The 22,135-nt window shown below is 37.4% G+C and overlaps 1 long non-coding RNA gene across 3 annotated transcripts in view; it reads left to right on the plus strand.

Moving 5' to 3' along the window:
- Window positions 1–22,135, plus strand: part of LOC132345243 (uncharacterized) — a 131,667-nt gene that overhangs the window by 76,524 nt on the left and 33,008 nt on the right. The window contains exons 2-3 of one of the 3 annotated variants that reach the window (XR_009494461.1): window positions 14,590–14,670; window positions 15,252–15,343. The exons of 1 other annotated variant lie outside the window; for it this stretch is intronic. This is a non-coding gene — a long non-coding RNA (uncharacterized lncRNA). Of the gene's footprint in view, window positions 1–14,589; window positions 14,671–14,766; window positions 15,130–15,251; window positions 15,344–22,135 lie in introns of those variants that run through there. One more of the 3 variants, XR_009494462.1, reaches the window with a different exon arrangement.

Consider the following 22,135-nt stretch of genomic DNA (forward strand, 5'->3'; position numbering starts at 1 on the left):
TGAACTCAGGTCTCCTGAATTGCAGGCAGATTCTTTACTGTCTGAGCCACCGGGAAAGCTTGATATTATGTATGTTGTATATTATATTATGCATGTGGATATTATGCATATTACGACCAACCTAGATAGCATATTCAAAAGCAGAGACATTACTTTGCCAACAAAGGTCCGGCTAGTCAAGGCTATGGTTTTTCCTGTGGTCATGTATGGATGTGAGAGTTAGACTGTGAAGAAGGCTGAGCGCCGAAGAATTGATGCTTTTGAACTGTGGTGTTGGAGAAGACTCTTGAGAGTCCCTTGGACTGCCAGGAGATCCAACCAGTCCATTCTGAAGGAGATCAGCCCTGGGATTTCTTTGGAAGGAATGATGCTAAAGCTGAAACTCCAGTACTTTGGCCACCTCATGCGAAGAGTTGACTCATTGGAAAAGACTCTGATGCTGGGAGGGATTGGGGGCAAGAGGAGAAGGGGATGACAGAGGATGAGATGGCTGGATGGCTTCACTGACTCAATGGACGTGAGTCTCAGTGAACTCCGGGAGTTGGTGATGGACAGGGAGGCCTGGCGTGCTGTGATTCATGGGGTCGCAAAGAGTCGGACATGACTGAGCGACTGATCTGATCTGATATCATATTCTATTTGTATATCATATATTATTGTCAAATGACTAATGTAAATTGATAGTATCATCTTACTACAGCTTTCAGGCTGCCCAGGCTGTTATTAACTCTTCATAACCCTTTTAGGGATTATGTGTGATTCCTTTTTGAGGAGAGGAAACAAAATCTCTGAGAGGTTGAGGATTTGTTCAAGGTCTCATAGCCAGTAAGCAGTAGAACTAGATCCCCAACTTCAAAGTCCTTAAAAACTTCACTACACACTTTATTTATAGATAACATAACCTTTTACAGCTTACATGATACAGAGACTAAATTCTCTATTTTATCCCCAGAACTTGTACACCAATGTCTTATGGTCTCTTCTGTTATGAGCTCTTATGTCATAACCAGCAAACATTGACAGGATATCTAATGTATCCAGGGCATTGTTTAGAGATTGAAATGAGAAATAATCTGTGTTTTAAAGAGACTAATAATTGATTACATGAGACAGGAAACATGTGGGAAAAAATGAAAGTATCATGCAACGAGAGATGGAAAGATCAGGGTAAAAAATAGTCTGAAAATGACATGAAAGTTTACAGAAATGAAGCTTTGTTGTGTTAGGCAACTTGTTTAATTTCTATTATCTTCAATTTCCTTACCTGTAAAGTGAGTTTGTCGTGAGAATTAAATCTGGAACATATAAAGCACTTAGTGCTTGACACGTAAAAAGCACTTAATAAACAGACACAGTGTTACTAATATTTTCTACTCTCCTTTCCTTCTCTTTTTCCTCCACTTCTTCATCTTTCCTAAGATTTCAGACTAAAGAACATGAAAGGCCTCAGTGAGCCCTTTAAGAAAGATACTGAGAAATGAAAACTCGAGGAAAAAACATTTTTGACATAGGGAAGGTAGCAAGTGAATGCATTTCTAATATCAAACTTAGAATATAACAACGACATTTAAGAAAATGACTCTAATTAAAATTGCATGAACTTAAAATTCCATAGAAGAGTTTATATATGCTATTGTATCTCGACAATGCTAAATAATTAATATCCCTTTTCCTTACCTTCTTCCAAGAGAGGAAAGGACTGTGTTACGTAAGCCTCATTTTTCCAAATTTCCTAATCAGATAACTACCTCTCGCTCTCAACAGAGAGAGAGGGAGGTCAGCAAGCAGACAGAAAGACTTTAGGAAACTGATTCTCAACAAAACCGGGGAGGTAGGGAAGAGATACTTTAACACATGTACACACACACACACACACTATGCACACTGTGAAGACGACAATGTTCCTGGTCAACTTTTTGTCCATTCCACACTGTCTCTTTGCCACCAACCCCCAGTTAAGCTCTCTAAATTTTCTAATTGATTAAAAAGAATAAATAAAGCCTGAATAGGAGCTCTCTGTTGGTTATTTCGGAGAAGGCAATGGCAACCCACTCCAGTACTCTTGCCTGGAAAATCCCATGGACAGAGGAGCCTGGTAGGCTGCAGTCCATGTTGGTTATTTGGATTATATATTTCTTCTCTCACTCTAAAACTTTTTTTTCACAGTGTTTTTGATAAATAAAAATTTTAAAATATATTCAATTTAATAAAATATTCCTTTATGGTTAATGATTTTTATACCCTGCTTGATAAATATTTCACAACAAATCTACATACTGTGTATGCTTAGTTGCTCAATCATATCCAACTCTTTGCAACCCCATGGACCGGGCTCCTCTGTCCATGGGGATTCTCCAGGCAAGAATACTGGAGTGGGTTGCCATGCCCTCTCCAGGGGATCGTCTCAACTTAGGCTTCGAACCCAGATCTCCCTCATTGCAATCTACATATTACTAGTAATTAATTTTTGTGTATGGTAAGAAGTCCAAAAGAAAGTCCGAAAGTGAAGTTGCTCAGTCATGTCTGACTCTTTGCAACCCCATGGACTGTGGCCCACCAGGCTCCTCTGTCCATGGGATTTTCCAGGCAAGAGTACTGGAGTAGGTTGTCATTTCCTTTTCCAGGGGATCTTCCCAACCCAGGAATCGAACCCGGGTCTCACACATTGCAGGCAGATTCTTTACTATCTGAGCCACCAGGGAAGTAGAGAAGTCAGTTTTATTTATTTATTTTCTTGTGGATATCCAATTGATCCAGCACAGTTTATTAAAAAGACAGATTTTTTTCCCCCTAGAGAAATGAAAACTTATGTTCATACAAAACCATGCATGTGAATGTTTATACAAGCTTTATTTATAATTTCCCAAAACTAGTAACAACCCCAGTAGTCATTCAAGAAAAAAAATAAAAGACTGTACATACAATAGAAAACTACACATCAGTAAAAGGTAATGAATTACTGGAAGAAGAAAGATGGGAAGAATAGGGACAATGGGATGTGAGATAGAGAAATATGGATGGATGGATAGATAAGAGAATGAACAAAGTGTGAATATCTTAGAATTACATGTTAACTAGACATTATTCACCACAGAAGAAGTATTAAAAAGTGAAGAGGACAAAATGACTTAGCCAGTTGATGTCAGATAGACTTTGACATTGGTCACCCCAGCAGTGGGCTTCCCAGATGGCTCAGTGGGTAAAGAATCCACCTGCAATGCAGAAGACACAGGCAGATGCGAGTCTGATCCCTGGGTAGGGAAGATCCCCTGAAGGAGGGCATAGCAACCTACTCTAGTATGCTTGCCTGGAGAATCCCATGGACAGAGGATCCTGGAAGGCTACAGTCCATAGGGTCGCAAAGAGTTCACAAGACTGAAGCAACTGAGCACTCCAGCAATGGCGTAAGGAATACGTGAAAGAAGTAACCACAGTGGCAGAGATAAGAGACTATTAACAGATTGACAAAAATTGGTGAGCTCCCACTTACCAAAACTGATATAGCTCCTGCCAGTGCCACATGTCCAGCAACAAAGATCAGTGCTGATCCCCTAGTAAGGCACCATTTCTCAAGGAACCCAACTGCCGCTCGGTTGGGTCTTTTTGAATTTAGAGGCAACAGACATCCATTCCAAGAGTATAGACACATATTTTCCACATAAGCTTGTCTTTCTTGTCTGCTCAGCCTCATAGCACTCTCAAAAATCTTAGATAATCTTTGATCTACTAGCACTGGATCCTTTATAATTTTGTTTCCCAATAAATAGCCACTTTACAGCAAGATAGCGAGCTTCCCATCATGGGGCTTACTGTTTATATCACATTTCATATGACCCAGATTAAAGTACACAGAGCTCACAGTCAACCCTTGGGTGATGGGACACCGTCCTCCAGATTTTTGTGTACAACTGGGGTCAAAATATTTTTTTATAGTGCTCTGACCCCAATAGAGAGTTATGTGGACTTGGAAACTTAATACTAGAACCAGGAATGGCTTCAATTATCATCACCTCCAGTGAGTCTATGGGAGAATTTGGCTATCCCATTTTCACAAGTCTGGTCTCTGCGTGGTTAAAAATCTCTGTTCCAAAAGATGGGTTTTTCCAACTATAGGACAAAGAACTAGGATTATTAAACTGTAAAACTGCCTGGGTATTTTAGTCTCCTCCTGCACAGATTGGCAAACATCTGGTAAATGATCTGATCATCAGGAGGAGGTAGAACTGCTATTAGTTGATGAAGGCAGGGAAAAATATGTTTTGACATCTAGGATTTACTTGAATGTGTCTTGATATTTGTCAGCTACAGAGATACATTTTCCCTAAGATCATGCCCTTCTATGGTGGTTCACATCCAAAGACTGATGGAGCCAAGGGTAGAAAATCTCAGTCTATTCAGCCTAGAGAGAAGCAACTCTCGAGGGCTTTTCCAGATTTAGAACTCCCCAGGGGTTTGGCTGGTTCAGTTGGGTTGGCCTGGCAACCCTCCTTCTCCCTTACTCAGTCTTGCTTCTTTCTGTTTTCTTCCACTGCTGTTTCTCCCAGACACTTCCTAATAAACATCGTGTGTACTAACCTCTGTCTCTAGGAGTCTCTAAGAATCTGCTTCATGTAAACCACAACCTGCAACTCATGGTAGCTACCTCAAAGCCTCTGCAAAACTCCTGGGCATCTGCTATGTACCAGATAGCAGATCTTTTGATCCTAAGTCCACCAGTCTGTAAAATTCATCCTCTTTTCAAGGTGTCATTCTTCAGCCCTCAGGAGAAGAAAACACTAGTTATTTTTTTGTTTTTGCTTTCTATGGACTCCCAGCAAACTCCTGATTGTTTCTTTCTCCAAAGTGTGATGTGAATCCATATAGTGTGTTCTTATTCAAAAGATATCTAAATTATTAAAATGGAAATTACCTCATATCTAAACTTTTCCTTATGAAGAAATCTATGTACACCATTAGAAAGCTACTTATCGCCTTTTTCTTACTGAAAATAAATCAAGTGCTTTAAGGTGTCTGAAACCTTGCTTGCATCTCAGCAAAAATAACTTTAGTGGCTTTGAAATGGATTCTAAAAAGATGAAGTTATATGCATTCATTCCTTCTTTTTATTATGCTCGGGCTGGGAATGGCTTGTTCTTCATAGTAGAAGTAACATAATACATAAATATCTCCTTCAAAATGGTGATATTTATTGTCTCTTCTAAGTTCAGATTGAGTAATATTGTGGATTTGAAGGAGTTTTGTTGTATTTAATTCCTACCTCATTCAGATTTATCATCAAATTTATTGCAGCTTCTATATTTATGAATTTTAAAAATTAGACACATATAAAGCTTAAGTTTGATTTTAATTTAGCAGGAATATAGCTTATTATTTCAATGAACCATGAAACTTAAAGAGAAACAAATAATATAAAACATTTTTTTTTAATATGACAGCTATTAAAATGGCCAACATGCAAAAAAACACACAAAAAACTGACAACACCAAATGTTAGTGAGAATGTAGATTAACAGTAACTTTCATTCATTGCTGGTGGGAATGCAAAATGGTACAGCCATTTTGAAGAACAGTTTGTGTTTCTTACAGAGCTAAATATCATCTTACCATATGGTCCAGCAGTCACATTTCTAGGTGTTTACCCAAATAAATTGAAAACTTAGGTCCACCCAAAACCTGCACATGAATGCGGATTTCATAAATGTACAACACTGGGAACAACCAGGATGTCCTTCAAAAGGTGAATGGATAAACAGACTGAAGTATCTATGCAATGAAATTTATTCAACCATAAAAATGTGCTATCAAGCCACAAAAAGACATGTAGAACCTTAAATTGCATATTGTTTAATGTAAGAATTCAGTTGAAATAGCTACATACTATGTGATTCTAAGTATATAACATTCTATAAAAGTCAAAATTATAGAGGTAGTAAAAAGATTCGTGGTTTTCAGGGCTTCAGAGGGAGAGGGAAGAGTTAACTAGGTGAAGCACAGAGGGATTTTAGGGCAGAAACATCCCCCCGTAATGGTGGGTGCGTGATGTCTGCATTTGTTAAAGTCTGTAGAACTATAACACAAAGAAGGAAGCCAAATGTGCACTGTGGACTTTAGTTAATGATGATGTTTCAGTTTTGGTTTATCAGCTGTAACAAATATGCTACACTAATGCAAGATGTTAATACAGTGTGAACTGCGAGGAAGTACAGACGGGCTATATAGAAATTTTCTGTTCTATCTTTAATTTTTGTAAACCTAAAACTGCTCCAAAAAATAAAGTCTATTTTCTTTCTATAAAAGAAAAAAAATATTTCCTTAATATCTCAAAAAAAAAATTTGCAACTGTTAAACCAAATTAGTATTTTAAGGCAAACGGTGAGATATACATACATTTTTACTATCTAAGAAATCTGGAGACGAGGGCAAGGAAGAACAAATAGTAGAAATTCAACCACAGCCCAATGTGGAAGGCAAAATTATCTTACTTATGATATTTGGAGGGAGTCAGAGCATTCTATAAATTCAATTTGTTCATTCAATTTCTATCTCAATTTTTAAGTAAAATATCATTCTTGATCATACTGGGATGGGTGGCAGGGAAAGGAGAGAGACTCTTAGTTAGATGGAATATAAAAATGAAAGTTCTAAAACAGGTCCAACACACAGCCCAGGAAACTTGTAGAATGGAGCAGGAAGTCTAAGTCACCCAACAATGAGAACTCAGGGCAAAACTGGTGATATTGCAATTATTTAGAATACTAGCATTGGATTTGAAAAGCAACAACTATTACTTTATCAAGTTTTGAAGATGTCTTTTTGTTCAATCAGAGGGCTTGGAAAAAAAAAAAATATATATATATATATATATATATATATGAAATCCCTAAACTGTAGACTGCTGCTAATCACTTCAGTTGTGTCTGACTCTGTGCGACTCCATAGACGGCAGCCCACCAGGCTCCCCCGTCCCTGGGATTCTCCAGGCAAGAACATTGGAGTGGGCTGCCATTTCCTTCTCCAATGCATGAAAGTGAAAAGTGAAAGTGATGTCGCTCAGTCGTGTCCGACTCTTCGAGACCCCATGGACTGCAGCCCACCAGGCTGCAGTGGGACTTTCCAGGCAAGAGTACTGGAGTGCGGTGCCATTGCCTCCTCTGAAATTGTAGACTAATTAATGACAATATTAATAAAATCAAGAAATTTTAAGATGAGATTTTAAGAAAAGGATGTAAAATAGAGTCTGGGTTCACTCTGGAGGATTGTATCATGAGAGAGATGAAAAGAACGGAAGGTCCTAATGCATATATATGGAATTTAGAAAGATGGTAACGATAACCCTGTGTACGAGACAGCGAAAGAGACACTGATTTATAGAACAGTCTTTTGGACTCTGTGGGAGAGGGAGAGGGTGAGATGATTTGGGAGAATGGCATTGAAATATGTATAATATCATATATGAAACGAATCGCCAGTCCAGGTTCGATGCACGATACTGGGTGCTTGGGGCTGGTGCACTGGGACGACCCAGAGGGATGGTATGGGGAGTGAGGAGGGAGGAGGGTTCAGGATGGGGAACACATGTATACCTGTGGTGGATTCATTTCAATATATGGCAAAGCCAATACAATGTTGTAAAGTTTAAAAATAAAATTTAAAAAAAAAGAAAGAAAGGAAGGTCCTTTGTCTTCTAAAGCAGTGTTTGCCTAACTTTTCCCAAATAGTGCCTCAACTTTAGAGGAAAGCAAATAAATATCCACGAAGCTTGGGGGCAGAATTCAAGAAAACACCAAAGTGAGAACTATCTTTAGAGTCTTTTTTACTGTTAATAATGTTTTTGATTTTTATATATTTGTGATTATGTTAGTGTAGGAAAACCATGTTATAGTGCCCAATACTGAATAAAATGCACTCTGGAAATATGTGTCCAGTTTATCCTGCATTTTCACTCACTTCTAGATATTGGTGTTGGGGTTTGAACACTCCAATTTTAATTTGGGAATAATGTATCTAGAAATCCCTAAAATTTACTAGACTACAGGAGTTTCATGAAGTACAGACTCATGATTCCATGCTCATTAGCTGGTGGTGGTGGTGATGGTTCAGTCGCTCAGTTGTGTCTGATTCTTTGTGACCCCATGGACTGCAGCATGTCAGGCTTCCCCGTCCTTCACCATCTCCCGGAGCTTGCTCAAACTCACGTCCGATAAGTCGGCAATGCCATCCAGCCATCTCATCCTCTCTTGTCTGCTTCTCCTGCCTTCAATCTTTCCCAGCATCGGGTCTTTTCTGAGTTAGTTCTTCGCATCTGGTGGCCAAAGCTTTGGAGCTTCAACTTCAGCATTAGTCCTTCCTATGAATATTCAGAGTTGATTTCCTTTAGGATTGACAGGTTCCATCTCCTTGCAGTCCAGGGGACTCTCAAGAGTCTTTTCCAACACCACAGTTCAAAAGCATCAATTCTTCAGCACTCAACCTTCTTTATGGTCCAACTCTCACATCCATACATGACTACTGGAAAAAACATAGCTTTGACTAGATGGACCTTTCTTACATAATAAGATTATTCTCATTGTAAAGTGATAAAACCTACCATGCAAAGCTCTTGATCAAAGTATGATCAAGGCTAAGTCTCTTAAACTCTCTGGGATTTCTTGAGTCTGAAAGTTATAAAATTTTAATATTCTTTTTTGAAACTAAGATTTTTGAGCTCTTACTAGTTTATGGAGATTCAGTTTTAAAGATGTCTTCAATGGATGAGTCAAGGCAATATTTCCTAGTGGAAGAAACTCAGAAAACTAGTCCTAAGCCTTGAATTTCATTCCTAGACCTACCCTTTAATATCCACAGAAGCTTGAACCAATAATGATGTTCCCTATACTCAATTTTCTCATCCTGCAATAGGCAGAGATATCTCCTGCCCTAGTCACTCACTGGGAACTTAGTGGGTACAGAAGTGCTTTTCTAAAGCTCATTCCTTCATGTAACATTACCCTAAGTCCCCTATTTCTAGAGTTTTATTATTTTAAGGCAATATTATAAAATTACTTTCTGGAATCCTTATATCCATAAATTGCCTTATCACCAGTTGGCTATCAGAGGCTTCTTTCTCCTCAGGGAAGGAATTTTGATTGCTTACTGTTTTTTCCTGCTCTCTTGTTTTCATCATTTCTCCTTTGAAGCTGTGCTGCTTGCCATGAAGATAGGATGTAGAATTGCACATAGGATCAACTCTTCATTATTCTCAATGTTGCAAAAATGGTAATCTATATAGTAAGCCAAAGGCAAAGAGACCAAAATTAATTTACTTTTGACTTAAACATGTTTATACTTATATATGAATAAAGATATCACTACTATACTGAAAATTCTGCAAAATAATAAAGACAAAAAATAATTGAACTCACAATCCACATTCCTATATATATTTCTTAGATCCTCAACTGTCCCCACTTTTGAAATACTAGATAAATTCCACCATTTATTTGATTGATATAAATGATCTCACTAAAGCAGAGCTGTCTTTTGGGGCTTTCCCCCTGAACACAGAGGTAATAGCTATTTTTTAATGTTATCCCTTTGAATTGTTTTTTTATTAAAATTGATGTTCTAGGATACTAATAAAACTATATAAACAGTAAATTAAGTAACAAGTATTTGGAAAGCAAGATGGATGCACGTGTGCTAAGTCGCTTCAGTCATGTTCAACTCTCTATGACCTCCCAGGCTCCTCTGTCCACAGGATTCTCCAGGCAGGAATACTGGAGTGGATTGCCATGCCCTCCTTTCAAGGGCATCTTCCAGACCTGGGGATGGAACCTGTGTTTCTTGTTCTCCTACTTTGGCAGGCAGGTTATTTACCACCTGCACCACCGGGAAGCCCCCAAAGCAAGATGATCTACATATAATTCATACTTTTTTGAGTAATACATAATCACACACAATGAAACCTTAAGAAGAGCAGTTAAATACTGGAAAAGAGAGATTACACAGAAATCCTCTTTGAGAATTTAAGGTTAGACTTACTTTCATTAACTTTTGGTTTCATGTTTATTGAAATGATTATTTTGCATAAAACACATATCACGTGCCACTACTCTCAATTGTTATCACTATTAAGTGAGAAGAAATGTTACATAATACATCTGTATAGAAACTATTTTAATACCATTTGTTACAAAACAGAACTTCATTTAATGGGCATTCATTTTCAATGAAAAGAAAGTATTTTATACTTTTCAGTATGAAAGAATTTTGATTACGGATGTGTTAGCAAGAAAGTTTTGGTAACTTGATTTGGCTGTATGATTATTCTGCCTCAAGGTCTACTTTGACCTCAAGGATGGTATTAATATATTAAGGCTTTTTAAAAGGACAACTTTGAGTTAGTGGCAATTCTGTATCAGTTTCCAAAATTAGTTTTTGAGTACAAAGATTATATTCTGATTCTTTGTGCTGCTTTTCCGGTAAGGTCTTTATGTGAAACATAAAGATTATATCCTTACTTAATATAGTACTTTTTCAATATCCACTGTGGGCAAAACTGGGCTTTCCGAATCAAGAAGAGGATGATACTGTACACATTTTCCCTGAATGGAATTCCCATGCTTTAACTGTGTTAGTTACCTATGGCTGTGTAATAAACAGCCCCAAACTTAGCCACTTAATACAACAAACATTAATTTTTTCACATGAGTTAGGAAATGGAGCAGCTTAGGTGTGTTGTTCTGATATAGGGTCTCTGGAGGCAGAATTTTAAGATAAGCCCTCATCATTTGTGACCCCTGGTATCTATACCTTTATATAGTCCCTCCTAATCAATAGCAAATGGCAAAAGTGAAGGAATTTTCAGATGCAGTCAAAGTTTTTTATATATTGACTTTAAATTCATCAGATGGGAATTATCCTGGATGGGCCTGACTATTTAGGTGAACCCTTTTCACAATGAATCTAGAGGTTAAACAGTCTCTCCTGTTGACCTTAATAAGAGCAAGCCACTATGAAATTCTATAGCTACAAGGATATTAATTTTTTCAACTAGCAACTTGGAAGAGTACCCTAAGCTCTAGAAAAGAATTCAGCTCAGCCTCATTCAGCTTCATGAAACCCTCAGCACAGGGTTCTGATCCACAGAAACTCTCAGATAATGAACATGTATTATAACAAGAATATATTTATTCTTTTGATCCATGAACACAAGATGTCATTCCATTTATTTTATCTTCTTTGGTTTCTTTCAAAAAGTATTATAGTTTTTATTGTACAGATCTTTTATTTCCTTGGTTGAATTCATTCCTAGGCATTTTACTGTTTTTTACACTATTGTGAATGGAATACTTTTCTTTAGTTCTTTTTCCAGATGTTTCATTGTTAGTGTATACAAATGCAACTGATTCTTATATGTTGATTTTATATCCTGCAACTGTACTGAATTAGTTAATTAGTCCCAACAGTTTTTTTGGTTGAGTTTTTGGGATTTTCTATATATAAAAGTGTATCATTTATAAATAATGAGTCAAAGCCAGCTATAGATCCAACAGAATCGTTATCAGAGATAGAGAGACACAGACAGGCAGATTTGAGGTTGACTGTACATAAAATATAAGCTGAAGTCCTCGTGCAACCTAATTTTGGCAGTGATGCCCATGTATCTATAGTTTTTTGTTTGTTTTTACTTCTCCCCCCAAGAAGTGTATGGATAAGTCTATCCCACTTTTGATTAGTAGTTCTAGAGAACACTCTGAGAGTCCCTTGGACTGCAAGGAGATCAAATTAGTCAGTCCTAAAGGAAATCAACCCTGAATATTCACTGGAAGGACTGATACTGAAGCTGAAACTCCAATAATTTGCCCACCTGATGTGAAGAGCCAACTCATTAGAAAAGACCCTGATTTTGGAAAAGATTGAAGGCAAGAAGAGAAGGGGCAGCAGAGGTTGAGATGGCTCAATGGCCAATCACCATGAACTGTGAACAGCATTCACAGTTCCAGATGTTCAAGCTGGATTTAGAAAAGGCACAGGAACCAGAGATCAAATAGCCAACATCTGTTGGATCATCAAAAAAGCAAGAGAGTTCCAGAAAAACATCTACTTCTGCTTATTGACTATACCAAAGCCTTTGATTGTGTGGATCACAACAAACTGTGGAAAATTCTTAAAGAGATGGGAATACCAAACCACCTGACCTGCCTCTTGTGAAATCTGTATACAGGTCAAGAAGCAGAAGTTAGAACTGGACATGGAGCAACAGACTGGTTCCAAATAAAAGGAGTACATCAAGGCTGTATATTGTCACCCTGCTTATTTAACTTATATACATAGTACATTATGTGAAATGCCAGACTGGATGAAGCACAAGCTGGAATCAAGATTGCCAGGAGAAATATCAATAACCTCAGATACACAGATGACACCACCCTTATGGCAGAAAGTGAAGAAGAGCTAAAGAGCCACTTGATGAAAGTGAAAGAAGAGACTGAAAAAATTGGCTTAAAACTCAACATTCAGAAAGCCAAATCATGGCATCCAGTCCCATCACTTTAGGGCAAATAGATGGGGAAGCAATGGAAACAGTGACAGACATTATTGTTTTGGGCTCCAAAATCACTGCAGATGGTGACTGCAGCCATGAAATTAAAAGGTGCTTGCTCTTTGGAAGAAAAGCTATGACTGACCCAGACATTATATTAAAAAGTAGAGACGTTCCTTTGCCGACCAAGGTCCATCTAGTCAAGTCTATGGTTTTTCGAGTAGTCATGTATGAATGTGACAGTTGGACTATGTAGAAAGCTGAGCACCGAAGAACTGATGCTTTTGGACTGGGATATTGGAGAAGACTCTTGAGAGTCCCTTGGACTGCAAGGAGATCCAACCAGTCCATCCTTAAAGAAACCAGTACTGAATATTCATTGGAAGGCCTGATGCTGAAGCTGAAACTCCAATACTTTGGCCACCTGATGCAAAGAACTGGCTCATTGGAAAAGACCCTGATTCTGGAAATGATTGAAGGCAGGAGGAGGGATGACAGAGGATGCGGTGGTTGGATAGCATCACTGACTCAATGGACGTGAGTTTGAGCAAGCTCCGGGAGTTGGTGATGGACTGGGAAGCCTGGCATGTTGCAGTCCATGGGGTCGCAGAGTCGGACATGACTGAGCAGCTAAACTACCTAACTAATGGTGTCACTGACTCAGTGGACATGAATTTGAGCAACTCCAGGAGATAGTGAGGACAGGGAAGGCTGATGTGCTTCAGTCCATGGGTTGCAATGAATCAGACATGACTCAGCAACCAGACAACAAACGACATCAAAATCCCACTATCCCACACTAGAAGAGGAGGGAGCTAAGCTCCAGTTCTCAAGAAGACTATCAAAGAATCTGAGGACATATTCTTAAAACCCCCAAACTCATATTTAGCTTTCCAGCTTCTTGCATTTCAGATAGTTTTTAGAGAAGCAGCCATTTTAGCAGTATACATTTTCAATACTAAAGTTAGTAGGGTCCATCAACTTTTTTTCATTATTTAAAGACTTTGTTTCATATGCTATTCATTTATATTATTTTTTGCACATATACTTTTCTGTATTCATATGGCATAGCAACTTTTTTCTTTCTTTCTTACATTTTCTTCAGATTAACTTGACCCAAGTAGGTTGTAATAAAGTAACATTCCCATTTCAAGTAACTCAATTGGCAAAGAAGAAATATTCACCTGCCAGTAAGAACTGAGAGGGAGTAAGTTTTCAAGGTGATGGCCTTAGGAATGAGCATTTCTTTCTTCTTTTTTCTAGCTTTAAGAAGCAAAATCTCACTTAAAAAAAAAAAAAGCCCTGCATGTATATAAATGAGTCATTAAACTTTACTATGTTCATCAGTTTTCTGGAAAGGAAATTTATAGATACTAATATGATTTATAAAATTTTTTATTGGGTAAAAATAGAGCATATTACTTGAATGAGGAATTTTCTAGTTTAATGTCTCTAAATTATGAATTTATATATCTTCTATTCTTTAGAGTTCAAGGTATATGACATCACAAAGAGTAATGCTTTTTTCCCCTCAGTGCAGAATTTTATGTCTCTGAGTCTCTGGGATATAGAATAGTCTGATTACAATACTAAATGTGAGAATTCAGGAACTCCCACTCTTCTTTGGATGCCAGTTTGTCTTCTCTATATGCTTTTATCAAAGGCACTAGTGATATCTATTATCTATATCTATATCTATACAGATCTTCCTTCAAGATCTGTATTTGGGGTACAATAAGAGCATAAGAAGTGGCACCTTGATCTACTTATGTGAGTCAAGGAAAGGTTGGTTAGGGAATTGGCACTTGATAAGAGTCTCAAAAGCAGAGAAAAAACTTTATAAGCACATCAATGCTGGAAGACCATTCAGGCAGAGGGAAGACAATGTGCAAAGTCTAGGAGGAGGAAGAAAGGAAACTCAAGTAGAAACTGTCAGTGAAAATGTTGGGAGACGTGGTTGCAAAGCAGGGTGATAATATACAGCCTTGACGTACTCCTTTCACAATGGGGAACCAGTCTATTGTTCCATGTCCAATTCTAACTGTTGCTTCCTGACCTGCATACAGATTTCTCAAAAGGCAGGACACGACTGAGCGACTGGACTGAACTGAACTATGATAGCAAAGCCAGTGAAATATCAGTTCACAGTAAGTCTCCAGTTATCATAAAATAAGTAAATTCTTTGTTTTGGTAATATTTATTTAGAAAATCAAAAATGGCATAATCTTCTTATTTTTCTACAGAACCTGGAGCTTTTGTGCCATTATATGAAGAAAGGCTTGTCCACAGCCTGAGAGCATATTATGTTAATATAGAATGAAATAAAATAGAAGTGTCAGGCGAGTGTATACTCCTCGGTTCTGTCTTGTCCCAACAAAGATCTGGAGTGACGGACATTAAAGCCCTTGGCGTGTCACAGCTCTCGGGTCTTGGACGGACCGTGTTATAGCTCTCAGGAACAGAAGCAACTGACTACATACCAAATTAAGTAAGAATTGCTGGTGCTCATTTTACATAAATGAGCTTCACTATGCAGTAGATCATCTTTTTTTTAAATATTACAGTGCACTTACCTATTATGGTTAAACTCAAATGCTTGATGACCACATCTATCTGTTACCATTTCTCTATACTACTCAGAGTTTATTTATTTATTTATTCACCAATTACTTATTCAGTATTTATTCAATACAAATGCTGGGCTCTGTTCTTTTTTTTATGGATGTAGTAGCAGTGAGTTACAATTCTCACTCATGGAACTTCAAATCCAGTGGAGGGAAAAGATGAAAATAAATAAATACATTCTACATGTTGGCATTGGTAAGTAATTTAAGTATAGGGAGGGAGGGAGTGGCATGGTTGGGTAAGATATTATTAATACACAGAGGTCAAGAAAGGCCTTATTGCAAAGGCATCAATTGAAGAGTTAAATAAGTACTTGAAACAGAGGGAAAAGCAAGTTCAAAGACTATGATAGGGATGAATGATGTAGCAGAGAAATAGCAAATTTAGTCAGTGGGACTGGAGCAAAGGAAATGCCTGTGATAGTAATAGAAGATGAGGTCAGGAAGAAAATGATTGCCAGATATCCAAGGACCTGGTGGGACATTGCCTTTGTTGTTGTTATTTTGGGGAGTGGTGTTGTTGTTTTGTTCTTTTTTCAAGAAAGGAAGGCACTAGATGTTTTTGGGCAGAGGAGTGATATGACATGTCATTTTAAAATAATCACCTCTATATACTCGGTCTGCTTTATTGAATATAAAAGGCTAAAGTCCAGAGCTGGGAATCTAGTTAAGAAGTAGATAGTTTATTATGTTTATCTGAGATTAAGGTGGTGGGCATGGAAGTGAGTATTGGTTGGATTATGGATATATTTTAATGATAGGAAGGAAGAGGTCCAGGCTGGAAATATAGATTTGAGAGCTGTCATTGTAGATGATAATTCAAGCCACCTATCTATGTTGGAACACCCAGAAAGTAAATGAAGATAGCAAAGAAAGAGATCCAGGCCTAACGGTGTTCAGTCTCCACCCTAGTCATTGCTTTTGGTAGAATCCAAATGTAAGTTCCTTTCTTTTAGAACTTCAGAGCACCTGGAGTATCTACAGACAAGAAGTAATGATGTTTTAATCAGGAAACAGAGGTCTTCAACCTCTTCAACTTCTCTGTTATATAATATGCTTGGAAGTCTGCTGTTAACTTTGCATCAAACCACATTCTCATAGAAATGTTTTTCCCAGAATCTCTTTCCCTGAATGGCTCCGGGGTAGAGTCTGCCAGTAAGACATGCTTACTTGAGATAGAAGGGAAAGAGGATCCTTGATTCTGGAGGCCTTTAGAGTAGACTTGTGGGAGGACCATGAACTTAACGGTTTGCATCACTTGCAGGGGATCTCCTAGAATCCCTGCCTCAGTACTGCAGGAAATGATCAAGTTATTAATCTAATTTCAAGTTCATATATTGTGAATTTTCTCAGAAGCATGTTGAACTGATAAGAGGCTCCAAAGCTAATTCACAATACGATTTGGTACTTTTCACAAGCAAAAAAGTCACTCAAACTATCACACTACAACACTAGACTATCAAAACACAAACTGTATGTATCTTATAATCATATCAAGACATGAAAAGAGCCTGGAAGTAAATATAGCTATTAAAAATTAATATCTTTACATGTTTTTCCAAATTTTTAAATTTTTATACAGGGGAAACTAATAGGTTTTTTAAAAATAATTTTATTTTTAAGTATTTAAAATAAAAATATTAAAATATCATTTTGAAGATCTATTTTACCAGATAAAACAATGTGCAAGAAACATGTTTGAATGAAAATGAATATGCTCAAGGCATATGGGAGTATTTCCATTTCTACTCTACACTGTTTAGAATGTTTTTAAAATATATAGTTTACATCATTAATTTATATTATGTGCTTGGAGAAGGCAACGGCACCCCACTCCAGTGCTCTTGCCTGGAAAATTCCATGGAAGGAGGAGCCTGGTAGGCTGCAGTCCATGGGGTTGCTGGGAGTCAGACACGACTGAGCAACTTCACTTGCACTTTTCCCTTTCATGCATTGGAGAAGGAAATGGAAACCCGCTCCAGTGTTCTTGCCTGGAGAATCCCAGGGACGGCGGAGCCTGGTGGGCTGCCATCTATGGGGTCGCACAGAGTCGGACATGACTGAAGTGACTTAGCAGCAGCAGCAGCAGCAAGGAAAGATTGCATTCATTGTTGGCTGTATTATTTGTGAGAAATGAACAAAATCAAAGACTTTGCCCCCCCCCCCAAAAAAGTGAAATGATTGGGGTAAAACCAAAATGAAGTTTAAAGGATGTTTCTCTTCACCTCATACACCTGTCTCATTAATATGCCAAATTTTTGAAGGCAGTAAGCACTGAATCATGACCTAGCTATCATACTATGCACAAAGCATCTTGCTAATTGCCATTCATCACAGCTACTCTTAAGTTAACATCCTACCGAGATTTTTATTAAAACAGATGGACTTTTTAGGCCTGTTTTGAAGAATTAGTTTCTCAAGTAATGCAACGGAGGCCTCTATTGTTCATCTACCTTATAAGGTAAACAAAGGGAGTAAATATAAAATTTAGTCTTGACATTACATTCTGAACATCACCCATATCTTATCTCTAAATATAGCTTTTCTCAGTAAAGAAACTCAACACTCTCTGAAACACTTGTGGAATATATGCATGTAGTATTTGGTGCTAATTTAAGAAGAGCTGGTACTTGTTTCCATCACTACCATGGAACATTTTTTATCAGCTCCTCAGTGGGAACAGATAGGGATGCCGTGGAAGTCTGAGAGACTGAGGATGGAAGGAAGACAAGCTTCCCACTCACCCTAGGAATATCTTGATCAATGTGCCTCTCTGAATCTCCATTTCCTTCCCTGTAAAATGGTGTTGGATTCATGAAGCAGGGCACTAAAGCTGGTTCTTGGGACAACCCAGAGGGATGGGGTGGAGAGGGAGGTGGGAAGGGGGTTCAGGATGGTGGGAAACATGTACACCCTGGGGTTATTCATGTCGGTGTATGGCAAAAAAACAGCACAATATTGTAAAATAATTTTCTTGCAACTAAAGTAAATAAAAAAAAGAAGAAGAACCAAGGTTAAGACTTAGATACACTAAGAATGTTCTGTGCAAAGTTTATATTGGATATTTCTGACTAAATTCACTCTTTCACTCAGCAACCATGCTCACAAGTGTCCATCCCAATAGGTAGAAGCTTTGGGTATTCCAAACCAGTGTTTGATCCAAAAGCTAATCGTATTTAATTCTGGAAGACATTACGTGAAAAACATTTTTGAAATTAAATTTTGCAGACTACCTAGCAAAAAATGAGTCTTTGAGATGGAATTTATATCACATTAGAAATGTCATAAGTAACAATAAACTCCACATTTTACAACAATAAAAAATTTTAAAATCCATGAATTTAAACTGATTCTGAGATATAAAATAGATATAAATATAAGATATATTTTATAAGATATAAAATAGATAGGAGGAAGGGAAAGCTCTTATTTTGCAGTAGAATGCCAACTCACAAATGTAGACAGATTGAAAGAAAAGTACCATATGACAGCCATCATTGTCATAAATAATTCAGACAAAATTCATCATTGGCTGAATATATGGTGAATGTTGGGGGAGGGTTTACAACATTTTCATGGACTCAGTATTTTCTCAGCTTAATTCTTTGAGGAAGAATTGTATGTTTAAAGCAGGAAAATCCAGCAAACACAGGCTAAGTAAGTAACCAGAATAAACATTACTAATAATGAACCTACTGACACCCTTGGCTTTTTTTTCTTCTTCTTTTTTAAAAAACTATTTTATTTAAGTGTAGTTGACTTATAATGTTGTGTTAATTTCTGCTGTACCACAGTGATTCAGTTACACATTTATGCACATTCTTGTTCATGTAAGTTAAATAATCAGGATGACAATTTTAAAAAATGGTGTTGTAAAAAATGGTGTTGGAAATATTTCTTTGTGGAACTGTTCAGGAATTACGTATACAAAGAATGCAGCAGTTCCTGGAACATTATGTGTTCATTAAATCGCTGGTGTGATTCTTCTAACAATTATGTAAGAGATTACAGGAGGCGGATACAATGTTCAAAGATGCGGGTGCTTTCTGAGAGTTAGCTTGTTAAGTACCTTGTTTGGAATTATCAGGAGAGGGAGACTTATGCAAAACTGGTGGATGGATGAAGATGCAATGCTCTCCCTAATTCTCATCAGTGAAAACTGCTTGCTGATAGTACAAGGGGCTTCTAACAAAAGAAGCAAAAGTGTGTCAGTAAATATACATAAAGTTGTTCATTATATGTGGTCACATCCACAATTAGAACACCGCCGCGGACTTCTTGCACTTTTTATCAACTGCTTCCTCAATATCTATGTTTGCATGTGTTATACATTCCTCAAACTCAACACTGGATTAAAGCTCTTTTTCATAAAAATCTTTCCTTCTCCTGCAGTCTCTATCTTGATATTTTATGACAATACCCACTCAGAAAGAAGTCACTCTTATCTTCATTCTTAGCCCTCTACTATCCAGTCAGCCATTATATCCAGAAGCAACTTACTCCTCAATACGTATCAAATCTGTCTACTTTTCCACTCCTCTGTTACCATTGTATTTAATTCACCATTTTTTTTTTTTGCTTGAACTACTACAATAATAATAATATCTTAACTAATAGTACGGCTTCCTCTTGTCTTGCTCCAAACCATTTGTTTAAATACTTCATTAGGGTGTTTTCCCTTTTATCCCAAAAGCCATTTGGTTATGACCCACCTCCACAGTGTTCCATGGTTTCCAATATTTTTTGTGATAAAGTGTAAAATCTCAGAACCACCTAAAAGGTCCTATATTATAACCTGCTTCTCCATCTTAACTGTGAACCACTTCTCCCTACCTTTATTAAACCTCACGACCTTTACACATACTGTTTCTCATGCCTGAATATTTGCTCTCTCTAGTCACCTGGCTCATAAACACTTATTTTTCAGAAGTTGGCACAGGTGTTATACTCTCACTATTAAAGTAATTCAACTGAAAAGGCCATTGGAGACTAAAGCAGCTCTAGTGCCCCAGCATCTAAATAATCAAACTAAAACCTAAAACAGAGTAAATTCCTGAAAATATCTCAATGTGAGGAAATCTAAACCTAAGAACAAACAGCCAAATATATTTTCTTAAATAAGGCAATGGTTTAAGCTATAATCCCTGGAGAAGGGAATGGCAACCCACTTCAGTATTCTTGCCTGGAGAACCCCATGGACAGAGGAGCCTGCCTTACAGTCCATGGGGTCGCAAAGAGTTGGATATGACTGAGCTACTAACACTACGCTATAATCAATCAAATAATTGTCTTGCTTTGTTTCTGCATCTTCTCCATAACAATCTTTACCTTAGCTTCTGTTGGCAGAATGCTCCTAATACCCAGTTAGAATTGATGTTTGCTCAGATAAACTCTTGAAAATTTTAATATGCCTCAGTTTATTTTTTAACATCTCCAAAGCCTTCTCTGATACCATAGACTACAATAGATTTCTTTATTATGTCTTATTGCAGTAACATTATTTTTATAGAATTGATCACAATTACAGTAATTATTCACTTAATTATTTGAGATATCCACCAAACTAGACTGTAAGTGGCTTGGTAGTGGTCATATTTTTAGTCCTTGGAACACATATTCTGTTGCTAATAAGTTTTAAAATAATACTTGATGAATGCTTAAATACAAACAAGAAGGACTGCAGTAGGAACATGTTTTTGCATCGCAGGACACCGATGTCTAAAGGGTAATTCTAAGCCTGCATGTAAGCCCTTAAATATTATCAATACTTTGACTAGCTGGTTTAGCATTGAGAAATTCTACTCTTAGTTTTCTTTATGGACTATGGAATCAGAAGAAGTTACATTGTTTTATAGCTATCGAACCTTTCGCCTACCACTGGATGTAAAATTTAAGGACAGAGTTCAGCTGCATTTAACAGAATATCCTAGAACAGTGGTTTAAGTGACATAGGTGTTACATGACTGCCTCAAAGCAAGAGATTCAGAAGTAGGCAGTCTAAAGTCTCAAGGAAGTCAGGCTGATTTTCTTGGCTTTTCCCTCATAGCCAGCTCAAGATGGTTGCCAGAGCTCTTCATTTCTGGCTGGGAGTAAGGGAAATGTCCCAAGGGCAAAGAGGATACATGCGGTATTGAATGAATCCATTTCCTATTTAAGGTGCTTTCCCAGAAATCCTTCCCAATAAATCCACTTATATCTTATCATCCAGAAATATTATTACGTGACTACCCATATCAGCACAGGAGTCTGAAAAATGATGTTTAGGTGGGAACTTTTCCAAAACCAACATCAGTATTCTGCTAAATAAAAAAGAAGAAAAGTAACTGGAGATGTTACTAGCAGACTCTTAACTTGAAAACATTTAATTTCAGTTTCTTTATCTGAAAACAAATGATGAAAATTTATACTTTTCAAGATGTTTATTGACATTAACCTAGATAAAGTATATTAAAGCTGCCATCAGTGAACTCTACGTGTGTTGGATGGAAAACTGACCACTCATTATCCAAATAATGTGGAATGTAAGGTAACATCAGCTCACAAATGTTTATTAACTCAAGTCCACTGGCATAGATTTTCCAAATTAAAGCAATATTGACTATCAAAATGGAGTATGGATAATTTACCCTCGGCATTGTCATGATTTTTATTTTCTGAAAGTCTAAGTATGGGCAGTGTCCTTCTATGGCACCTCAGTTGTAGGTTGGTTGCTGGAGAATGGCTGACCTGAGATTTCTGAAATTCTGAAGGAATAAATGATGTTAAGTCATAGAAAAAGGAGTTTATTTGACTTAAATGTGATTGTCCAATAAGTATATGCTAACTCACCTCTATATTATGAATGCTCTGGGGCACTGTAATAAAGGCTTTTTCATTGCCCTTGCTGCTAAGTCGCTTCAGTCATGTCTGACTCTGTGCGACCCCATAGACAACAGCCCATGAGGCTCCCCCGTCCCTGGGATTCTCCAGGCAAGAACACTGGAGCGGG

The sequence above is a fragment of the Bos taurus genome, chromosome 5 (assembly GCF_002263795.3).
Source record: "Bos taurus isolate L1 Dominette 01449 registration number 42190680 breed Hereford chromosome 5, ARS-UCD2.0, whole genome shotgun sequence".
Taxonomy (NCBI): domain Eukaryota; kingdom Metazoa; phylum Chordata; class Mammalia; order Artiodactyla; family Bovidae; genus Bos; species Bos taurus.